Source organism: Rissa tridactyla, chromosome Z, assembly GCF_028500815.1.
Source record: "Rissa tridactyla isolate bRisTri1 chromosome Z, bRisTri1.patW.cur.20221130, whole genome shotgun sequence".
Taxonomy (NCBI): domain Eukaryota; kingdom Metazoa; phylum Chordata; class Aves; order Charadriiformes; family Laridae; genus Rissa; species Rissa tridactyla.
The window spans coordinates 1891658-1916313 of NC_071497.1; the positions used below are offsets into that span (position 1 = coordinate 1891658).

The 24656-nt window shown below is 41.2% G+C and overlaps 1 protein-coding gene across 6 annotated transcripts in view; it reads left to right on the forward strand.

Annotated features, from left to right (window-relative positions):
• The window catches only part of MCTP1 (multiple C2 and transmembrane domain containing 1), a 287127-nt gene that overhangs the window by 251758 nt on the left and 10713 nt on the right, over positions 1–24656 (forward strand). The gene's annotated exons all lie outside the window — the stretch shown is intronic.

The window sequence follows — 24656 nt, forward strand, 5'->3', positions numbered from 1 at the left end:
TTGTGTTACAATAATGTAGTGGTCAATATGCATAATCTATGTGTGTAAGATTTTAGTTTGTCATTTAAGAAGTTCAGGTATGCTTTTCACATAGCTTTATTCTTCGAACAAGCTGCAGATAAGATTTCAGATAATCACGAAGAATTTCAGCTGAGCGTTTCGTTGGAAGCCCTCAGCATGCCACAGAATCAGGCCGGTGAGCAATGCTACTATCACAGATTTAAGTGGAAGAAGATGCACGGCATGAGCACTATTTTATTTTACCTTTTTGTTAACAGTAACAATATTTTATTAATACAAAATATTCAAATCATTTGTACCTTCGGCTACTCTCTCTCTCTAGGCTTTCGTTCTTTGAAAAATTCTTTGCAGTTCTCAGTCAATGTTATGATGTTTCAAGATAACGAGAAGCTTTTGTAATGAAAGATAGTTGAGTCAAATTAAAATATGTTTTAAAGCTTTTAATCATCCCTGCTGAGAGGTACCAACTTTGTTTTCAAGATGAGACAAGTTCGTAACCTGTCTCAGAAGCATGCCCCGCATTTTTACCAAGAGTGGATCATGACAAGAAGGAAAGATAGCTCCTGCGTGGCCTATATTTTTATATTCTATAAAAGAGAAGATTGTAATCTACTCTAGTGGCAGCTATTTCCTATAAAATAAATGGTGTAAAAACAATTAAAAAATAGGGAGTGAGTGGAGCGAAGAGAAAATTACGGAATGAATAAACCCATAGGTTCACCTATAGCTTGATCCACAATTAAATTCTACGTGAACATAGCACCTAAATAGTAACTGTAAATAAGAAAACTAACAAGAGCTCCCAGTGAAAACTGTAGCTGCATAGGAAACCACAGTCCCTTAAAAGCTTAGCTGGACTATGTGTACTTACCAAACGAACCTACAACACGGCAGCCTAGGGTACGTAACTGCAGGAGTCAAACTTGTCCGTGCAGTTTGCTTTCAGCTCAGTTTAGTTACTCACATAGAGAAGGCGAGGAGGCGTGCGTTTTTTATCAAAATTGTACACAATCGGAGGGGTGATGGTGTAGACTGCTTCAACCCATACGCAGGAGCATCCACTGGTGATGTTTCTGGTCACTGGGTCAGCCCAAAGCCACAGCCGTGGGGTTACTTTTGACGGGATGTGCCTCGGATCGTGTGGAACCTTTGGACAGGTGATTCCACAAAGAGTTTTCTTCCTGCCCTGTGCTGGGGCATCGGACGGGAATCGTGATCACAGTGTGCACCTTTGAAAATACGTGACTTGGAACAGCCTTCTGAGAGGTTTAGTTTTAGTGAGATCAGGCCTCTTCATGCCAGTGCAGTCCTGAAATACTGTCAAAATTAGTGGAGTAAAATGAGTGTTAGCAAGATCAGAATCTGGGATTTATACCTGAACTTTGGCGCTCGAGGAGGTGTGTGTGTCTGTGTGATAGTCCCTGGGGGACCGTGGGTCTATAAACTGTTGAATGAATTACACTCATCCATGTACGTGGTTTTTTTCACCTGTGACTAATATAGTGTGGGTAATGTTCTTCATTTATTAAGTAATCCAAGTATAATTCAATAAATTATTAAATCAAATGAAGAATATGTCTTAATTATGTTAGCTGTTTCAGAATGTGACATAATTTTGCCCTACATTTTTCCTCTATCCTTAATATTATCTCTTAATATAACTAAGCAGATTGAAATTCTCTGAGACCAAGCAAAGTTTTGTTTTCACCTAGGCTCCTCAAAAAGTAACTTTATAAAACAGGGTGTAGTAAAAACATCTGTATGGTCTTCTTGTGACTCAGGGGAGAGGAATGGTGAGCATTGAAGGAAACAACCAAAAGCCTTTACTGCTGTGTTGTGTTTGAAACCTTCCTACGTGTGCAGGTTGGTTTACTCCTTAGCTCCAGAGACATCCATCTGTTACGTGGCTTCAGAGGTGGTGAGAATGGGCCTTTCCTTCTTCTCTAACAGAATTTTTTAACAAAGTCTCGCACCAAATCATAAAATCTGGGTTCTGTTTAAGCTGCTGCCATGAACTGCTTGCGAATCCAAGCAAGCCACATAGTCTCTGACACATGAGTACTTGCCATCCACCTGAATATTTTTTCAGGTTATTCCCCATTTCAGCCCCAAAGACCTGTTTTAGAGAGATGCCTTTTGAAGTTACTCTACAGCAATGTGTAGACCCCATAATACAGAGCGGGTATTCATCGAAGTCCCACACAGTGAGCAGAGATGCTAATGGGTAAGACACAGCTTTGGAAGCTTGGTAGAAGAAGTGCGGAGGTTGAGATGTGCTAGCATGAGGATGAGTGCTGCATGGACCCCGTCCCTGGCGGCAGACATGTGGCTGACACAGTGGACATGAAGCAACCTGAGCAACCTGGTTGAGGGGTTGGGTCTGGTCTAGGCAGGGTCTAGTCCTTGCCCGTTGCAGGGTGTTGGACTAGATGACCTTTAAATGTTCTTTCCAACCCAAACCATTCTAGATTCAATGAGAATGAAGGACTGGCAGAGGTCATGCTGTAGGAGATGGTGATGCCCAGCATCATCGCTCTCTGCAAAACACATGTCGTGGTCTGCATTTTCAGCTGAGGGTTGATGCTGAGGCTAGCAGCACACCACAACTGAAAATCTACTTTTTAAGCTAGGTGTGTGCCTTTCACTTCACTAAAATGCTTGTGAGACCAATTGAAATCTCAACTACAAAATTTTTCCAGGGCAGTTGATGAGGGATTGCTGTGCTTTATGGAGCAAGATACAGGAATATGGGAAAATAAATTGCAAGATTTTGCAAACAATATGCATATATTTTGTGTGTAGTTTGAAGTATCAGTGTGTCAGTAGAAGATTTTATACTGTTTACTTGCTGTGCGGATCAGTGACGGAGTTGCTGGACAGATCGTCCAGGCGAAATATAATCCTGACAAAATGAAAGAGACACCCCTGCCCCGAAGAATTTGGGTGCAGAGCTCCTCCAGAGGAGTGTGGTACGGAATTCCACTGTTGGGGTTGTGCAGCAGTGTCCACGCGGTGTGGTAGAGAGCAGTCTGCCACTGCTCACGTTCTACCAGCTGGCAGACAAAGAGGTAAATTTGGCATAAATAAAACTTGTGGACAAATAGTGCATATAACTAACTTCTTTTTCATTTCATAGATATGAATTTTATGCATTTACTGATAGCTACTAGAAAAACTCCAAAGGTGTGGCAGTTTACTAGGGCACTTTGTCCACTAAATGAATTACTGTGGTTATCTGCTTCACAAAGCTTTAAATACACTTCTATTCAGAAAAGGCAACTGGTTCCACCCATCCCATCCACATTCCTGGACATACAGCTCCTAAATAGCAGATGTCCGTAGATGCTTAGAGACTTTCCAACAGGGTTTGGTTACTAGGCATCTTCCCCTCCGCTGTCCGGGAGTATACCTTTTTGGGGGGGGGAAGAAAACATGTATGAGAACACTGATAGATTGGATGTCTTCATCTCTGCCAAAAAAAGCTTCTCCCCAGTCCTCCATCCTGCACTCTCCCTTCCCACTTTCCATTGGAATAGAGGTTAAACCAGCTCTTTGCTGCTTTGTTTTTTGTACCTTCTTGGTTTTGGTGTTTATTGGCATCAGCTATGGACCACATATCAGATCTCCTTATTTCCCAGCACTCACAATCCAGCCTTAAAAAGGATTCTTTAAGGGAACTTTCCATTAAAATGTTTCTGTAAATTTTAAACCATAAGCACAGGGACGAATGTATTGGTTTTCAGTGTGGAAAAAATACATATTTTTGTTGATACCTACACTCCTCCTAGCAGAGACTTAAAATAACCAGAGAGACAGGTGACTGCTGTATGAAGGATGAGATTTTCCTAATTCCTGTGAAACTCTACCCCTGTTTGGTCAGTTTATGTGGCTTGGTGGGAGGTCTGTACGGGAGAAGAGGCAGAAGTCTGCCAGCCTTCAGTAGAGATTTGCTGAAGCCAAGGAGCTGGTTTGTGAAGTCCCACCTGTATCCTCACGGAGCATCCTTCAGAGAGGGCAAGGACCTGCCCCGGCTGCTCCTGCCTGGCGTGGACTCATGAGAGGTCAAGCACTGGAACCAAGTGCTCAAGGGGGAAAAAATGGATTTTCTGTGGATCTACTGACTTTTCTGTTGAGCCACACGCCAAGTGTGCACATGCCCATGCGTGAGCCTTGTGGGAGCATCTCTTGAGTCGTGGAGCCTGCAGGAGCACGAGCTGGAACAGGCAGAAGGAGATGTAGACGTGAAGAAAAGAAACCTGTAGAGACAATTTAGGGAGCAGGGATGGCCGGGCGTCAGGCAGGCAGGGATGTGCAGAAGGATGCCAAGATCTACCTCAGGAGGAGACAAGGAGGCAGGGAGAGGCCACAAAGAGCCCCGGGCGGAGGTGGGGTGGGGGACGAGGCATGGATTGAGCATCCATGGGGGGAAGTGCAGAGCTTACCTGAAATCTCACATAGGGTGATTTCGGAGCGGTTGGCTTCACTGTCTCAGTAGTGCTTTGAATGTAGTCTTCGGTGTACTATTTAGGTAGACTTGAAAAATTAGAATTTATGGCATATGGAAAAGCAATAAATGGTTGTTTTAGCACTCCGGCTTGGTATTAAATGAGACTTAAGGACTGGGGTGGTATCCGTGTTATCTGCGTGATCAGCAAATGCATGTTTGACTGTTTTGGGAGCAGATGAGGTAATATGATAGGTTAACATACAGCTGTAGCAGTCTGATAATGCAGTGTTTTTATTGATTGTCTAACCGAGTAACTACACTGGGTATTAGGTTTGCTTGTCACAGTGCTTAGTGCCTGGGGTAGTTGAGCAAGTTACTTTTCCACTGAGTTGACCCCAAAGTCCCAGAGTCTTTCAATCAAACTCCTCGGATTTCATACGCTGGCAATTCCTTTCCTTTTCTAATGGGCTGTATTAAAGAAAATGTGTCACCTTTTGCACCATGTAATACTAAATCAGATCAGAATTCATGCACAATTATGTCAGTGGAAATCTAATATTACAGACCCGCTTATCTCGAGATAGCACATGGAAAAATAAACTTGCACAGCTGACAGATTTACTTGATTCTACAGATAAGTTGTTTGTAAGTAATTGAGCTGAGGAATGTGTATGGATTATTTTCATACGTCTCAAAAAACATATAAGAAAAATGGCTAATAAATATTTAAGTATTGTTTCTTTCTTCTTTCTCTTTCTCCTATTTCCTTTCCCTTTTTATCTTTTCTTGGCCTGCTCAAGTGCTAAAGTAACATAGTCCAGGATGGGAAAAACAGATTTTATGTTAGCAAACTGTTTTTGTTCTGAAGGCTAACAGGTTTAGAAAAACAAAACGGACACCACTCGTTTATGTAATGTCACAGATATCTAATGGCACCCAGGGAACACAGAGCTCAGAGAAAAAAGCATACTATCGAAAAGGTATTGCTTTCTGTTTTTCTTTAACAGTATGAAAAAGTCGGAACACCGTTGCTAATCTGGAGCTTTCTTGCAATCAGAAATAGTAATTTAAGATCAATTGCTCTGCAGATGTGCTTTTTTAGTATTTTACACAAAAGAATGGTGCAATTCCTCCTACCTTCAGCATATACAGCAGTGCATCGTTATCCCTTTGGTGTATGGTATTAGCTAGAATTTGAGATGAAGTATGGAAAAGCTGTTTGTTGGCTTTTAATAACTTCTTGATTAAAATTTTAAATACAAATTGGGAAAGAGTAGATAGAAATCCTTTGGAATACCGTCTTTGCTGCTGAGTAGGAGGCTGATTAGTGGTTGGATTTTTATTTTTTTTTTAATTTTAGGGGGGAATTTGAAATCTGTGCGTATGTTTATGTGCACCAAAACACCGTGTTGTCTGTTCTGTGAAGTCCCAGGGCTCCTTCCCTTCCCACTCTCAAAGAACAAAACACTGGCTGAATATTTTAGATCAATACATAACATATAGCAAAGATCAAGAAACAGTTTACTCAGCTATTTTCCCGAGTATACATTTTTCTGAGTGTGTATTTTTCTGTATATGATATACACCGCTGCATTTTGATAGCAGAATGGTTTGCATAGTAGTAGTTGTGGTTTCTGGGCAGTCTATTAAAAATTCAGATTTTATACTCTGTTCAAGGAAAGCTTGACGTTGCATTATCAGAAACTACATTATATAATGTTATAGGCCAAGAGCCAGTTTGCTACTAAATAATTTTTTCAAACAGCTCTTACCTGTGTAATCCTTTTCCCCCTTCTTCCTCAGGATATATTGATTCAGAAGAAAATGTGTTCTAGCACTGTGATTTTTTTAAAAAATATTTTATGCTGAATTTTGAAGTCTTAATGCATAAATATGGAAACGTCGTCTCCTGAAAGTGCTGTAGATTTTTTTTTCCCCAGTGAAATGTTGTCTGTTTATTTGATAATGGACTAAAAGTGTTCAAATGGCAGCCCTTTTGTTGGTTTGCTTTTGCAAGTTGATGCCTGCGAACTAAGCAGAGGAACTGCAGCGTCACACTGAAAGTTGTTGTTGAACAAGACTAAAGGTGCTTTTCAAACTAATCTAATCAAGAATGTAATTAACGTGGTGCTCGAGCACAACCAACCAAGCAAACCAAGGCCACCTGAAGGTGTGAAATGCCCATCTTTTGTAGACACCCTCCTCCAGGGCACCACAGGAGACCCCTCATTCTTCAGGCGGGCTCCCTGTGGCAGAAGAACAGATCAGTTTGGGCCAGGACTGTGCTTTCCTCTGACATCAGTCAGGCCTCAGGTGCTGCTCATTCATGGGCCATAGCCCCAAAAAGCCCCAAACAAAAGCCAGTAGACCCAAAAGCAGCACTTCACACTGTTGAAGCTCCCACCCAAAAATTTGGTAAGAAACCCCTTTGCTAGTAATGCAGCTGCTTGAGGCCGCGCCTGTTGACCTAGTCAACCCCTTCTTGGGAGCCTGCTGGAAGAGTTCGACGTGCTCTATATCTCCAAATGGCTGTTTTTCGAGAAGACCAGGGAACTGCTGTAGAGGGGACAGCAAAGGACTACCAAGATGCTGAGGGGACTGGAACACCTCTCTTATGAAGAAAGGCTGAGGGACTTGGGTCTTTTTCGTCTGGAAAAAAGACGACTGAGGGGGGACCTTATCAACACTTATAAATACTGAAAGGGGGGGTGTCAGAAGGATGGTGCCAGGCTCTTCTCAGTGGTGCCCGGGGACAGGACAAGAGGTAACGGGCACAGACTTGAGCATGGGAAGTTCCATCTCAACACGAGGAGGAACCTCCTTACTTTGAGGGTGGCAGAGCCCTGGCACAGGCTGCCCAGAGAGGTGTGGAGTCTCTGCTCCGGAGACACTCCAAACCCGCCTGGAGACGCCATCCTGTGCCACCTGCTGTGGGTGACCCTGCTCTGGCAGGGCTTGGACAGGATGATCTCCAGGGGTCCCTACCAACCCCGGCCAGCCTGGGATTCTGTGATTGTTTTGATAGGAGCTCTGTCACCACAGGTAGACATAATCTATTGAGTTTGAAGAAATACCATTTGCTTTTAAAAGCAAGTCAGCATTAAAACGCCCAGAAAAGTAGAACATCATACAAGATTTGATGAGGTATATAGAACAGAGACATATTTATTTGTTTTTCCAGGTGACCAAATCAGAGTAGTTATAAAAGGTAAAAAGTAATTATTGAACCCTAGAGGCGTTTTTGAATCAAATGTATTGGGGTTTTAAGTTATTCTTCCTGACAATACACTGTTTATTTTGTATTGTCAGAACAGTGGAGAAAACATCCTTTGCTGACTACTTTTTTCTTTCTGTGGCTTGTGGATCAAATCATTGATTTCCCACCAATACCCAAATCCTCAAATTTTTCCTCTGCAATTCGTGTTTTGATGCCAACTGCCGAGATCCTTAACTAGGACACTGGAATATCTATCTTCTTGAAAGTTTGTTGGGGAAAAGAAACAGTTTTAATATTGTACTTCCGGGTCATTCACAAGTATGAGGAGGTACGTCAAGCACAGGGGGAAGTTTTGCAGGCTTTTGTTCCTTATTCTTGTTTTTACACTGAGACATTTTAAGGTGTGTTTTCGGATTGTTAACATTCGGCAGTCTATCCGTGTGTCCTGAACTAGCGTGGAGAAAGAAAGGTCTTTTCTCCTTCCTTTAAACATTTCTTCTCCTATCTATCTATTTTCTCTGCGCTGGCTAAGCACAGCGCCGGAGCCCTGGGGGAGTGAGTCTGTGAATGGTGTCATTTGTCAGTAGTATTAATAGTTCTAGGAAATTACTGTTTGATAAGGAGCGGCACAGTGGAGTAGCTCTTTGAGCAAATACGGGGAGAATGAGTCAGGGGAAAAGGTGCGGGGAAGGCAGAGAGGGGAAAAGAAAGAGAATTTCTGTGTGCTTGTGTTTCACGGGGATGGGCGAAGAACTCGCAAGGACGTTGTCTGCAGAGCTCGGTGTTTTGTAGAGCGTTTCCAATGTATAGACGCAATTTGTGTCGATTATGTCTCTAAGGTGATAAGCACACAGCAGCTTGGAATTTGTGGCCAAGTTAATACAAAACCCTACAGGTTTTTTCTGTTTTTCTGCCCCACAAAACAGATGGAGGTTCAGGAAACCTAAGTAAGTGCTCCGTGCTCACAGATCCTTTCCGTGGACGGGACCGGCAGGAGCGCCCCAACACATTTCACAACAAATTGCTTGGAGATCCAAGGTTAAAACAAAATCATATTGAAAATAGATAAAAAGAATTTGACCAAACTGGACTACAAAGTCAATTAAGACTTTTTAGGGAAAGAGTTGAAGAGGGAAAATATTCATCATCTAAAAGGCATAAGGGGCATAGGAAGGGATTTCTGCTTTATGAATGAAAAAGAATATGCCAAGAAAATGATGTATCCCCTACTGCATGAGGAGGGAAACAAAATTAGTTTTTTAAAAACTACCTGATTTGGACATCCTTTAAAAATGGTTTCAGCAACAGAAAACAGGCAGAAATGCCAGCCGAAAAGAAAACATGCTACATTTCTAAAGACTATTTTGAGTGAATACCTGGAAGTGATGCTTAGACTGTTGAGGGAATTATCTAGTAATCTTACTGCTCTACTGGCGTGTATTATCCAAAAGTCATGGCAAAATACAAAAGTGATGAAAGATAGAAGTGTGTTACACTTGCGTTTTTAAAACTGAAGGGGAGACTGATCCTGACAATTACTGTTGTTTTAATCTGTGGTTCTCTGTAGACGACAGCACAGGCTTGAAGACAAAAGTGGCCAAATGAGTGGGTTTATTCCCGTATTCAGGCAGACAGACTCAGAGTGCTTCATGACGAACCCTTGGGACCACTGATGTCAGTGAGCACCACGTCTTCAGTGTGTGCTGCCCATCGCAAAATGCACTTTTGTTTCTAAAAGCCTTGAACTATTTGCAGATCATGAGATTTACCGCACATCTTTACAATTCCAGTCACCACTGTTAGAATTATGGTATAAAATCTACGCTTCCATTTCACAGCCTGTGATGATTATTTTTGATTGAAATGGTCCCCAAAATCAGTATCAGGACTTGGACGCCCAAGGTGGTTTTTGTACCTTGTCTCAGCTGCCCAGGAAGGTGAAGAGGGTTGGGAGGAATTAGTTTTCACCATCTGAATGTGAAAAACATTCAGAAAGTATAATATTACCTTTTAAAAAGAGACTAAAAAATAAAATAAAAGTGTCTGCAGTCAGTGGGATCCTACTCCGTGTTCTTATTTCAATATTCCTGTTTCTTAAATTTTGAATAAGGTCATTTACAAGGACAAGGTCTGTAATGGCTTCCAGGGAGCCAAAAAGGATGTGTTTCCTCCAGGATGAAAAAAACCAGCAGAAATATTGTCACAATTATGCTCTAGTAATATCCTGCCTTGCTTTCTCCATCATTTATCGAGAGAGGGGTTAGTCAAGAGCACTCCAGCACCCCTCTGCTGCCTCCGCACACGAAGTGTTCCTCTTTCCCTTCGGAGATGCCGATGCCATCCAGACACTGTGCGTTTCTTCTGGGCTCTGTCAATGTCTTTATTCAGGGTTGTATCCTAAAAAAGCACGTAAAGCAGAAGCACAGCCAGAGCCCTGGCACGAGTTTATAAAGTATGATATACAGGCTACCTGCCGGTAGGACTTGGAAAAGTTTTTCTCCTTAGGAAATCTTTATTTTCTTCCTTCTCCCTCCTCTTTTCCATGTATGATTCTTCCTACCCTTATGCTCTAGGAGAAAATTGGAACTGTGATTAGATATGCTAAATTACCTCCACCATAAACCACATATAATTTGCAGCATTTCGTTATTGCTTCTGTTTTACAGGTTTAAATGTCTATTCAAACCACTTTAATGGTGGCTGAGTTTTTTTAAATTTTTATTTAATGTTTGTAGTAACAGTAAACAAAATTGAATGTGGTGTGGATGAGATTAAAACATATTGCTTCTTAATAATATTCCAGGTGAATAATTTGGGTATTTCTTTTAATAATATATATCCTTTCTAATTAAGATACTTCTGCTTTGCTCCCTAACGTTAGACAAGGTGGGGAGGGAAGAGCTCAGTGCAACTCTGTCGCTGGAACCAGCCAAGAGGATTTGTGTCACATAAGTGGAATGTAAAAAAATTGGAAACAAATGACAATGTGGACGGGTGTAATAAATAATAACCTCTCGGCATTGACCCTCTGACGCTGGGACAGCCGGTAATGGCACAGTGCTGCACGTGGTGATGCCCTCACACTTGAGAGGGTCTTTTAGGCACTTACAAAACACAATTAAAGACACAACGTGGCAACAGTTGAGGAGGCTAAATAGAGCCCGCGTGTGAAATACAAAAACTAACAATGACTACCAGCTGTGAAGAAGGTGGCTATCTTTTTTTACTACTTTTCTGAGAAGTGCTACCTGTTTCACTTTGGTTTAACTGGGCTTGGTTTTTGACCTTGCATGCTCAGAGGTAACTGATGACTTAGATTTTAATGCTCTTTTACTTTCTTCGCCCACCTTCTCTGGTGCAGCTAATTGTTTTTCTGCCCCCTGCTTCAAGGTAGACTCATCCTCTGGGGATGCTGGGACCCGCCAGGCTCTGCTCTGACAGGACCCCCCTCCCCTTCCTGGGGAAAACAACAAAAAAAGTCTCAATAATTATGGCCACCAGTTATTAATATTAATAATATTATCACTTATTAGTCTTAGCACTGCTACTAACACGTAGCTCCCTGCAGTGGGAGCGATCTCAGACACAGCCCTGGCAGGGTGCCTGGTCAGCCTGTGCCATCTCCAGTTGCCGCGGGATTTTCCTTGCGTTCCCTGTGCATTATCCCAACGCAACAGGGGCGTCTCACAGCCTCCGGAGGATGATGCTTCCTACACTAGGCACCTCTACACTCCCTTCTTTTTGAGCAAGGCTTGTTCAGCAAATCCCCTCCCTTTCTCTCCCCTGTAGCACTCTATTAATATTTTCTGCTGCATACATTAATATTTTCCACAGCGCAGGAATCAAAAGCGCTGAAGTCAATACAAAGGGGTGAGGTTGGATGCCGGGCGGGAGCCAAGCATGCAGGAGTGCTGACTCCTCCAAGGCTGGGAATCCACCTGAGGGTGAAGCTCAATACCTCAGGAGGGGGAAGAAATTCCTACGAAGTTTTGAGGCACTCACTGGTAGTAGCCGATTCCGAAGCTCTGCTATTGTATAAATGAAAATAAAGCCAACTCAGAAAAAACGCTGTTGTGTTTTCATAGGTAAAGCGGAGGTTCTCGGGTGATTTTCAGTTTGAGGTCGGGTTGAAGGTGTTCAGATTTCCCCCCCTCCCCGTGAACGCTGGAGATCTTCTTACATGGTTGTTTTTGTACGTGCTATTGTACAACTCTGTAATAAAAATGAATCTATTTCAAAGCATGGTTTGGCAGAGTTCAACAGAAGAAAACATAAAATAGCTGTTAGGACGTAAGTATTGGTGTAAGTCACTAATGGTACCACCATGGGCATGCCATGCATTCTCTTCCCAGAATAAACACAGTAAAATTAACCATTTTTGCATTTGTGGGAATGGTTAGCCAAAAGTAGAATTTGCAAGGTGTTTTCCTTCTAGAAGAAATCAGTGCCATAGCTGGAAAATGCTTAGGTGACCCTGTTTGTTCAGAACGTTTATTGGTAGTTTGTTTTCACTATATGGATAAGGTGAAAAACCATGAGACCTTTTTTTTGTCCCTACCTGTGCAATCCTTTCTAGCAAGCAGAGGATTGTACTTCTCAGTGCTTTTTTTCTAGGCTACAATATCAGCAGTTCCATGGCTCTGTCTATTGATTCCTTGTTCTCCTGCTGCTGCTCTGACAAGTTTTAACAAAGATGCAAGTATCACAGATAATAAACCGAAAAGGTTTCAGCTCATGTGTATCTTCTATATGCTCAATTTTCGTAGCAACTTCTGCCCTCTGTTCTGACTCAAACTCTTGTTTGAATTCCACAAGAAATTTTAACTGTGTGATGTTTTTGTCTGAAATGATGGATAGTTGTTCTGCCCACTATTTTGATAATTTCACAGGAAAACGATGGCATGTGTGCTTAATTCTGCTAGTAGTTTTATTAAGCTCTTCATATTGATGCTGTTTTGGCAGCGAGTTCCACTAGTGAGTTTTGCGTTGTATGGAAAGAAATAATTTACTTTTATCAGTTTTACCTCTGCTGCCTTTCAAGTCCATGGAACGTTTCTCTCTACCGCCTTATGAGAGTAATTAAGAGCCCCATTTTACTTTCTCTAAACCATTCATTATTTTGAATATCTTGATTACATTCATTCATCTTCTGTGTAAATTAAAATGTCCTGGTGCTTTCTGTTGATCATTGTCTTATTTTTCCTCACACAATTTTCATTATTTCAATAGCTTGTGTCTGCGTTTTTTCTGGATCTGCTTTTTTATTTTTTATTTTTTAACTTGAATTCAGTACTTCAGCTGAAATTGTCTCATCTGGTTATATAATGGCACTGGGTAAAGTTAAACCACTAGTGTTAGTGATTCATCTTTGTAATATTCCTCAGAAATTCAACATCACCCCCTTAAGTAATTCTGTTACCCATAAACTTGGCATCTCAACCTTCCTTCTTTTTGATCTAGATTAATAAATATATTAAGCATCTCTGGTACCAAATTTCATGATAATTTACTGTTAATCTTTTGAAATACATCTGCTCTTTCACCTCCTCCTCCCCGCTTAGTTATTTTAATATCCTTTTTCTTTTAAGAACAGTCTAAAAGATCTCTTTCAGGCACAGTGTAAATTATAATTTGCTTTCCCAGTATTGATTCGATGGTCTTAAATTCTAAAAAGTCTCAAGAAATTTGTCATAAATAATTTCAAAAGCTCTGTGTATGGTACTAGGAACTTTTAAAAACACGCTACCTGAGGGCCTGGGATTTAAGCCTAATTTCTTGCATGTGTATTCACTGTGGAAGAGCTTGGGGAGGTTTCCACAGGGGTTGTGACAGAGGATCTGCTTCAAATCAAGTGTTGGTAAAAGAATTTGTAGAAAAAATCAACAAAATGAACAATAACAGCTTAGTAGGGCTGGATGGTGTTTGCCTAAAAACTGAAGGAACCTGGGGAGAAACAGTTGAACCACTAACAGTGATGTGGGTCTTGAAGCTTATGCACGTCCAACGTGGGTGGACAAACTCATGGAAGAAGAAGCTATTGAGAGTTATTCGGCACAAGCAGCTGTGGAAACTCCAGAACCATGGTTCTCTGAAACCATGAGAAATACTCTGGGAAGTTGAAGTGTCTGTTTGGCCTCAAGTTGCTCATTTCTGTGGGTCTCTGCCCTTGACCCCCAGTTTCTGGACAGGCGTCCACCCAGTGCCTTGCACGAGGCATCCTTCCACGTGTTTAATAGCCGAGAACTGCAGTACAGTCCGGGTGTTTCGCAATATCACACAAATCTGGCCCTTTACAAAAAGCTGTTTTAATCCCGTACAGTTGCTTATTGCAGTCTCTTTGCTGACTGTTGTGTCACGAAGTCTAAATACCTCAGGTGTCTGTGTGCTTCATCTCAAACTGTCAGGCCGCAACAGCACCGCTCTTCTAGAGGAGCGGCACCTGCTCTCCTCTGCGTTTTCTTTGGAAAAAGGTTGAATACGGTATAACCTCCCAGCCAGTTGTTTCAATGATGATAAAAATTTCACAGCCCTTCTCCCTGTTTACTTAGCATCGCTGTGCCCTAGATATGACAATGTGTGCAGATCCAGGAGAAATAATGAAATCTATGGAAAGCAGGCACGCAGGAGAAAAAGATATTTTACAGTGGCAGCCTTATTCCCTGCTGTTATTGGACTGCAAATGGGTACTGAGTTTGCAACCAAGGCTGAGAAGCATTTAAACTTTATTTACTAGACAATAAAAAATACAAAGGCCGTTTGCTGAAAGTGGGAGAACTGTCATTGAATTATTGCGCTGTGGCTGGTCGTTGTTGCTTTTCTGAGTGTCACTATATTAAGCAATGAGTTTAAAGTTTTAGAAGAAACGAGCCTTTTTTTTTTTCACTGTGGAGGCCTAATTTGTCTTCTCTGCAGAGAAAGACTATGGGAATAAAATAGGTTATTCTAAGCAGACTGCGCCTTGTCGGGGATCGTACGCTGTTCAACCCCCTCACCTAGACGCAATGGTGGGGTTGGAGAAACAGGAGGTGTCACAGTGCTTCTGCCTCTGGTGCTGGCAAACCTGTGAAGCCAGTGTCATCCTACATGGGTCTGTGGCATTTGTGAGAACTCCAGGGAAGGATCAGGGACTTAGGAGGGGAGAGATGGTCTCTCATTCTTTTTACAATTTCCTGTTTTCCCTCCTCAAAATAACTCCGTGTTCAAAAGGGTCCACTCCGGCAGGGGTGTGCCATGAGTGGGATGCCAACTTTTTCTGCAGCTTTTCAAGCTAAATGCTGTTGGGTGCCCCTTTTGCCCACTCTCCAGGCTGTCTCATTCATTCACTCATTTGCCTAATGCCCAACACCCACTCTGAATTGTTAAACAGCAGCGATTTGTTCGTTTGCTGCCAGGCTCGTTATTCCCTGCAGGTTTCGCAGCCTTCCTCCTCCTGCGGTTGTGTATCTGTGGATCCTGGTAAGTTAAAGTTTTTAAATAGGCCGTGTGCAAGGTGGGAGATGATAGAAAAAAAGTAAAGTGGGGAAATGCATGTCACATGGTGACTGCTTGAAGTACTTTGTTTATTTCTCTCTTTGGATGAATTCCACTGAATGCCTATTTTTCATCTTCTGTAAATTAGGTATCTCAGATGGTTTTTTTCTTCTTCGATTGGAGGGTTTAGTACAAATAGTATCGTCTGTGATTCAGTATACTTCCTATGTCATGAGTGCTCAATGGTCAAGTTAATATTTCCTGAAGAACGACAAAATTTTGTGTTTCCTGCCATTTGTTTTTTCAGCTGTCATTTCAACATTACAGTAATCATCTGGATGTTGTATTCAATGTTAGCAACACTTTGCTTTCCTTTTTCCTTCTAAAGCATCTCCATTCATTATCAGTTCAACTCAGCAAGTTTCATTATTCATTTCCAAAAAGGAAATTCACCTAAGGTGACTGAAGACAACTGGTAGCTTCTTTTACAATGTCTTTTATTGTAAAGTAGCAGAGAGGTACATCCAGTACACAGTCAAAGCTTTTACTTTGGCTACAAATATTTGTTTTTTCTGAAAAAAAACCAAATAGACATTTGTGTAAATATTTGCCTTTGAGCTACTCTTTTTCTTTCTGGTATTGTAGACTGCAGTGCACTACCAGAGTGCGAGCACCTCTCACAAAGTTTTCAGTCAGAGTATCATTTACTGTGGTCCAGCATAAATATGTGCTTTTTTCCTTCTGAGACATTAACATGCTGAAGCGTATTTAAAATGAATGTAGAACAGACTGTTGTAGTGGTTAAACATTAAAATAACATTGCTACAAATTACCCTCCGTTGTGACTTTGCATATTCATGGTCCCACCCCATCTTCACTTGGTGGCTCAGCTTTAGATCTTTTCCAAAATTTCAGTACTTCCTAATAAACAAGGAAGGATTTTTTTTTTTTTTACCCATTTCAATGAAATAAGCAGACAGAAAAAAGTGGCAGTGTAGCCTTTTCACTGGATTTTCTCCTAAGGGACTCTAGAATTCTTGGTTTGCTCATTGCTCCTCGCCCACTGTACCCCTCCAGTATCTTCTAGGTGCTGCTCTTTTCTTCCTTTCTGTATTGTTTTGCCTCAAATGCCAAATAATTTTTCTATGCTGTGTAATTTTCCAAAAGCGCAGCTTGAATGTTTATCCAGGGGAATTGTGTAAAAAAGGAATGCTTTTGAAAGGCTCTCTTTCTTTCTTCAATTTATTAATATTTGATAGATTCCTTGAATAATTGCAGCTACTATTTGAATTGTGTATCTGTACATGAAACATTACTTAGTCTTTCTTCCTCTAGACATGGTAGGATTCCTTCTGAGCTGAAGCAGCAGAGCTAGTGACATAATCATGGTACCACGCTTGGTTCTTCTGACCATCATCTGGTTCATCGCTGTGGTATTCAGTCCCAAACAACTTCCAAGAAGATATTCTTTAAGCATCCAACTCATATGGAGAATGTCACGCAGGTCTCACATGTTACTATTTTCATCTTGATTGCTATAGGTTCATGTTTGGAATGAAATATTTCAGATAACCCACAGTTGCTGGCTTGGCCGAGCATTAGGCTTAATGGTTTTCTTCTCAAGATCAGGTTCCTTAAGAGAGAAATTTTACTTAATCATTGAGCACTTGAGAGAAATCAAGTGTTTCAGATTTTAGGGCTGGGTCTTCAACCAGTGTAAAACATTTGGGCTCTGTTGACCTCAGGATGTGGTTGCAACATGCAGCCTGGAGAATCTCACCTGTTATTTTCAAGTCTTTCTGAGCAGTTGCTCTTTACAAATAGTGTCACCAAGAAAATGGTTTTCTTTGCCTTTTTTCCTAGCAGTTTGCCATTGAGTTAAATCACTGGAATACAAAGCGGCCAAAAATTTTGGATTGATTGTTCCAAAAGAGCACTGTGCGGGCAGCCAGTACCGATGGTAAAGGCATTTCTGTAGTTCTCTGCTCAGCAATCTCCTTGTCCAGGCACAGGTAATTTACTACTAAAACCGTGTGCCAGTTTGGGTAAGGAAATTTCAGGGCATTTCTGTGAACCAAGAACATCAGCAGTCCAAGGCATGATCATACGGGTTTTGAAATACAAAATTGGTTTTGTATGTGTTTCATCTAAACATAGTTAATAACTGAGAGCTTAAGAGAGAAACGTCAGGCAATAGCACTGCTTAGAAATGAGGTGGATATTTTAGCCTGGTAACCGAAGGAGGGAGGCACGAAGCCTCCTGTCACCAGTCTTCACTGATACGCAGTTTAGGTGTCTCACCCCGGGTAGCGCTGCAGGAGGAGGCTGGAGGAAGACCACACTCCTCCTTTGGAGGGGACCCGTTCTAGAGAATAGGTGATATTAACTCGAAATCAGAAATCTAAGGCTGGAATCCTGAATCATCTTTTAGATCAATATTTGGCTCTTTTTGCTGGCTCCCGCAGTGGCATTTGTATAGGGGTGGTGACAACTTTGAGGTTACCCTCTGCAGTCCTGCACTGGAGATGCAGGTCTTCTGGCAGCAGAAGCAGTTACAGCTGCTATCTCTTGGCTTGCCAGGTCCGGCCAATAAGTTAGTGTAAAATCATTATCTGTGTTTGTTTAGGTGAACGACTTACGTAAGAATTGTAAGATCATAATATCTTGTCAATACAGGACTGGGGAACTTCCAGAGACAGTAAAGTAAATCTAAATGCAGGCTTTGGTGCAGGGATAGTGTCCTAGCCCAGGATGGAGGTGATCTTGAACAGTCAGTCTTTATCCTCTGCCCAAAGGCATGTTTATCATTATCATAATCTTTACAAGGAGAAAAATGAAAATTATGTTATAATTACACAAAAACATAAAATTAACTTTTACATCTGCTACTTTCAAGCCAATGTACTTCAGAACTGCAGCTGAAATTTTAAGAGACTCTAACTCCAGCAGAACTCCATAATCTTCCTTTCATATCAGTCAGTAACAGCAGTATAGACATTTATTGAAAGATAAATTTTGAGGCTACTTCAAACGTTCAAAACAGAGCACTATATTATTTTAATGAGGCTCTTGTTGGTAATGAGTGGACAACAAAAATGTGTGGGTATGCTTTAGATAAGCGTCTCAAAAATTCCGAAGTTTCGCTAACCGCAGCCTTTCAGCATTCCCTTCCTGGTTTCTGTCTGTTTCCCTCGACCGCACCTGAATGCAGAATTTTTGTAGTAGCTGGTTATGACTTGTTTGCACCCCAGCATCCTTCCAGGCTTTTGTATAACAGGGCTGTTCTTACTTAAAATAGCCCTTTCCTTACCTTTTTGAGATTGCTAGAGCTTTGAGCTTTAATTTTTGAATTTGTCATCCCTCGTATTTGTATCACAGAACTTGAAGAGTTGCATTAATGAACACATTGTTAATTGCAGTTTTGCACTGAGCATAGATTGAGGGTAAACACTGTTAGAACCACTGGAATTTACAAACCCGACTATAAAATCATGGCCAGAGTTTGTTCATTGGTATAACTTCAGGACTGTATTTTAACTAAATTAGTTACTGCAAGCAACTACCGGACCATACACAAAGATTTCTGTGTCAGCCTCTGTTGGGTGACATCGATGTGGCTGGATCCAAGAGGAATATGAATGAGATTGCTGTCAAGCTCCAGTATAGTTCTGTCTCGCATAAAGTAAGGAAGCCTCTCTTCCCTTGCTTAAATATAGCAGAACAGGGTGAGGGGAAGCAAAAAGAAGCAGTTGAGAGAAAAATTTCAGGTTTTGCAAATATGAACATAAAGCAAGTGCATCTGGGGCATTCTCGTCACCCCAATGCTTAACCCCACAATGCCTTAACTCTTTAAGTGTCCTTCCAAAGTAACGCCAAGAAAGGCACAACGTTGTTTGGCATTCTTGACTTTTTGCCCCTGAGTGTATCACCGTGAACTAATGAGCTTCCACTCTTTCCAAGTAAGGTATTTGCTTAGACTGTTTATGAAATGAGCACCTCCTAAAGGTTTAGCATTAGCCAAAAAGGTGTATCATGCAAGGAAAATTTAAGTTTTTGTTTCCCCCCACTAGATGGCCCTTCAGTGAAATGGCATGTCACTCCATTCCCTGGCTCTGTTGTGTTCATGTTTCTGTGTTTTATCTGGAATGTCATCTTTACAGTATTAAAATACACAGTGAAGTAGAGATGAGGAACAGATTTAAACAGCATTGGGCAATACTGTGGACTGTAGTAGAGAGAAGGAGAAAATAAAAGGCACTGACAGAAAATTTTCCACTTTATAAGAATTTACATAAGAACTGCCATTAAAGTGTTATTTCTGTACTTTGTAGAAAGCTTGCAATTTCATCTTTTTCCCTAGAATTATTACTGTAGCTCTGTAGCTCTTGACCTTTTTTCTTTTTTTTTTGCTGGTTTTATATTTATGTTCTAGCACTGTAGCAGTTCATTACACATGAAAAAGTCTAATTTGTTATATAGGTGGTAGTGCCAAAAAGTCACAGAAGGTTCAAAATGATTTTTATCAACTCTCAGTGTATGTTTGAGGAAGAACAGATTGTTGTAATATTCATGCTCACAGGCATGGTGTCTTCATAAACAGTGGATCTTCAGTGTTTTCGTCCGCGTGTTTATATGGTTTCTACTGTGCCTACTTTCTGCTGGTTTAGATGTGGAATGCTTACCAGGCAATAACATTTTATTGCTTCTTTCTTTAATAATCATGACCACAAATACAATTTTTCTCTGTAAAACCCTACTCTTTTAATAATTATGTGGTTTTTCTCCATATTTTAAAATCCTCAGCCTGATTTCCATCTGGGCATGAGCAATTATTTTCAGACGTATTCTCCACGCAGACGTAGAGGCCCAAGTTAGCAGGTAGACTTCAGAGATGATGCATTGAGCATTTGTAAACAACTGATAGCACCTGAAAAATGTGGTCACTGAAGGTGTAGTGCCAGGTAATATGGGCAAAAAGTGAAGTTCACAGTTTAAAAGCTCCGCTCTCTTTTTGTTGATGCTAAGGGGAGGATGTACACTGGTACCTATCTGCCTGGCATGCCATCAGTCACTATTTAAAACAACTGAAAGTCTGAAGAGTTACAAGCGCGCCTGCTGGAAGGGTAGAAACTTCTAAGACGTTAAGGTCCCACTGAAAGGTTTTAATGTGTCCAAGAGTCTTCCCATACTTTTTCAGTTTAAGAAGTGGCAAGACCAGATTGTTATGGTACACCACAAGTGGCAGCCTTCAAGAGGGAAGAGCGGTTAACACAGCCTGACCCGCTCAGTTCATTAGAGACTTAATGGAGGAGGCCAGTTTCAGGTCACCCCGTGCACCTTTCCAGGTCCTGTAGGCCGTTCAGCTTTACCTGATGATTGCAGTTCCACAGTCAGCTTTAAGATAACAGTATCATCACAGCTGTCTGACCTCTTTCTATTTTCTTGACAAAATGATAAAATAATGACTTACCCCATGTATCCATCACCAGATCTGAAGCCTTTTGATAGGGGTACAGTAGGCATGGAGGAGATCAAATGCCTCCAGAACTGGAATAGCGTTGGCTTACTGTCTTCTTCTTAGTGACCTTCCCAGAAAGCAGAGGTTAGAGTCTGGGAGGTAATTGCTGAGGTCATTAATTCCCAGTGGCAGGTTTTTGAGCAGCAGCCAGACCATAGGACAGTATTCAGTAGTCGGTGTCTGCATGCCCTTCCTGGGAGGTACTAATGAATCCTGCCAGTAAAGGGCTAATGCGTTTCCTACTGGCACTTCTGGGTCTACTTCATTAGTCTCCAAAGGGAGGTCTACCAGGACGTTGCAGCCCTGCACATGGCCAAGACTCATGCCAGGGGACAACACGGGGCCTATGGATGGGCTCTGCTTTGGAGACCAATTATTAATTCAAATAATCTGCAGTGTTTCCACATGGAAGTACGGTTCTTCTGTTCCAGATTTACAGGCTTGTGCCTAAAGGTGACGCGGTGATTAGAGGGGTTCCTCACTGATCGCTGCAGGGCTATGCTTTTGTGGCCACAGGCAGTCCAGCATGATGCAAGCAAAGAAGAGCATGTGTCTTCTGGTGGCCAAGTGACAGGACCGTAGCACTTATTGCATACCAGGTGAACACTCTTGCTCTCAGCGGTGGCTTCATACCCTTTTTCTGCACCTATCACAAGTTAGTCTGGCTTTGTCTCAGTTGTTTGGTTTGTACAGAGGTGCTCTGTCGTACCTGCTTGGGCAATGAGGGGTGGTTTTGGAAGATCCATCTGGAGCCTCTCTCTTTCCCAGACAGCATCTCCTAAAAATTTCAAAATGTACTTCTATTCTTGAAACTCTGCTATGATTTTTGTTTTTATGATCCGTGCCTTTGTCTCCACCTTACTAGTTAATACTAGGACAGTTATCCACCATAAAAAATTCAGAGCTTTATTCTCTGTACTAGAAATGTCTCCCTTCACTTAAAGCTCTTCTTTTTGCTGGCTTAATTCCATTAACTTTATCAAAGTTTACTTTTGAGTCTGGCGTATTTATTTCTTCTTCTTTTCCTGTCTTTTCAAATGTTTGTTTGGTAAATGCACTTGAACCTCGCGAAGAGAGAGGTTTGGGGTAAGAGATATAATCCTTTCCTAAATGACCCTATTTTATCATGGGACTGGAAGCATAGTCCACTGAACAAAGACTCAGACAACACCGGTTGTATTCAAGGTTTCATGTCAATTAGCTCCACACAGTCTAGAGCCCGTTATACACTTTGTTTTGCTTTGATTTCACCAAATGTAAAATATGGTTATGGCTGAAAATGAGTATACAAGACTGAAGTATTATTGTTGGACAAGCAGTATATCAGTCTGTAATCTACAACTTGCTGTGACGGAGGAGGAGGACGTGGTCTCAGTCTTTGCTTTGGGTTCATTCCCTTTTGTAAATTCAAGTCAGACTATCAACTTCAATTTGACTTTGCTTTCACAGTTTATGCTTAAAGCCGTCCCCTAGCAGACATCTTGCTTTTTGGATACCTTAAGCCTCCTGCAAACAAACAAATCATGGAAATTAAATAGTAATAAAGCTGTTGTTAGCTTTGTAAATAAATTTTATCTACTATTTAAATGGCAATTATTTCCAGAAACTTGGCAATTGTAGCCATACAAATGATGAAATTGATTCCAGTCACAGCCCATCTTTCTTGAAAGGAAATACCAATAGTGTTTGAAAAGTGGATTATTATGAACCTCGGTTCGCTTAAGGTGGCTCATATGTTGTATTTGCTAACACAGCATCTTACTGGAAGAAAATAAGGGGAGTTTTTCCCTAGCCCAGATTATTTTCTCCACAAATCTTTGGAGCAGGAAATAAAAAACAGCTAATAGTTGTGGGGCATGTGGAATTAGTTTAAGCAAAGCCGAACCCTGATCCTTCTGACCGCCTCCTCTTTCCTGTGCTGTTTTGTCTATTCCTGCCTTGGAGTATGTCAACAAATTTTCTTTAAGCTCAGAAGGTGCAGGGGAATGGAAATAGTGATTCTTTCTCTGCCTCTTTCTGTCTTTTGGCGTATTTTTGGGGGGGAGGGGGTTAGGGGAATGATTTAAAACAGATGTGTTTTCCAGGAAAGGTACAAGTTTGTCTTGTAAAATATTTGTAAAGAAAAACAGCCTCAGGACCTCTGAATGTAATCCCAGTTGGGTTCTGGAGATGTCACAAAGGGTACCCGTTTTGTAACAGTGACATAATTCTTTTCTCACACGACTTAATTATAAATCAAGATAACTTTTCAGAGAGGGCAAGAATCTGTTAAACAAAACTGAAGGGGAAAAGTGTTTATGTGTTTGAAAAGCAGAAAAATGCCTGTGATTTCTGTATGGCTTATTGTTCACTTCTGCTGGGTGAGAAAACAGATTGCTTTCATGTTTCTCCTGTACTGGAAGTACGTGTTTCACACGAAGGAATAGAGCAGGTATCTCTTTCCCGATGACAAATGAAACGCGCTGGATATACACCGCGTCTCCTCTGAAGCTGTGTACCTGGGGACCATAATGCTCTCATTGCCAAGGCTTCAAGACATAACTTCACAAATGACTCGGTGTTGCTGTGCAGCACTGGATGTAGTTGGTGTAGGTGGTTGTGGTTATGGTCATCCTCAAAAACCAAAAATATTTATTTGTGGTGTAAATAATTATTAATCTTGACTGCGAACATAAGCTCTTCCATGTTGCCCAAGAAACTGTCTGTTTTGCTGTCTCTGAAGTGTTTGAGTTTTTTTTAATTACACACAATCACTGGAAGTGCTTTTTCCACCTCTGTCTGTCTTTCTCCCTCATGATTGTTCATTTTTAGAGAAACTGTGTTTGGTAGCTAAATACTTTCAACGTCTTCACAAGAAATCTTGATGACATAGTTGCAGATCCAGTCTTGCTGAAGTAACTTCAGATGACTAAATGTTCAATGATGCTTTCCTTGTCCAACCTGGTTTATTAAGACAGCAAAAATGACAACAAAATATGTGAACCAATATACTGTCTGCTAATTAAGCATCGGGAGAAGAAAAGAAAAGAAAAAATGAAATGCAACGTACGCTAATTTCTTAGGTGCTGGACTTCAGAGTCAGTTACAGAGACTGTTGTATTGTGCGGTTTGTGATGGCAAATTGTTGGACAACTTTTTTATCAAATGCTTTGCCAATCTTGAAATATTTTTCTTTCCATTTCTTATTTTGAGAAGACACTCATGTGCAGGGTGGGTCCTGCTTTTGAGGGACAAATGGTCACTCTGTTTTTGAAAAAAAAAAAAAAAAACCGTCCACATTTTTAGGGGCACAGAGAATCTTGATAAATTTAACAAAAATGAAATTATGGTTAGACATTTACATTATCATAAATTGATGGCTTTGCGACTAAAAATCCAATAGTGTATAGAAACCTGAGTAAGTAAGGCAGTACTTACATTACTTCCTACAGTGACACCTCCTCTGCATCTTTCGTTTTGTGCATAGCTAGCATTTTATATGCTTATTTTATTGGCTGCACTAATCATATTGTAAAGGCAGTCAGAGTTACATCTCTCATACATTTCATGGTAGCGGCACTTGAATATTAGTAAGGAAAAATGAGAGGGAGAGACAGAGCACAGTCCCACCAGCTGATGAGGAAGGTAGAGTAGATGATGATGGGGATGATGGGTACATCTGACAGCTTAAACACATATTGGAGCCAGAGGGGGGCGTTTCTGTAGGATCTCAGGTGTTTCTGTTTCTCACTTAGTGCCTCCCATGAGGAATGTTTATCTTCCTGGCACCTACATCAGCACAAGAACCAGCATTTCGACAAACTGCCCTTATTCCACCTTTTGACTCTTATCACTTGAGTCAAATGTATGAGGTCGGCACCTTCAAAATGTTTATAAACCAGAGACCTGGCTTTTTGAAATGTATATTTAGAAACTAATGCAATGACAAACAAAATTGTGTGGTGCTCAGCATATATACTAAAACATACTTCTTGTCAATATGC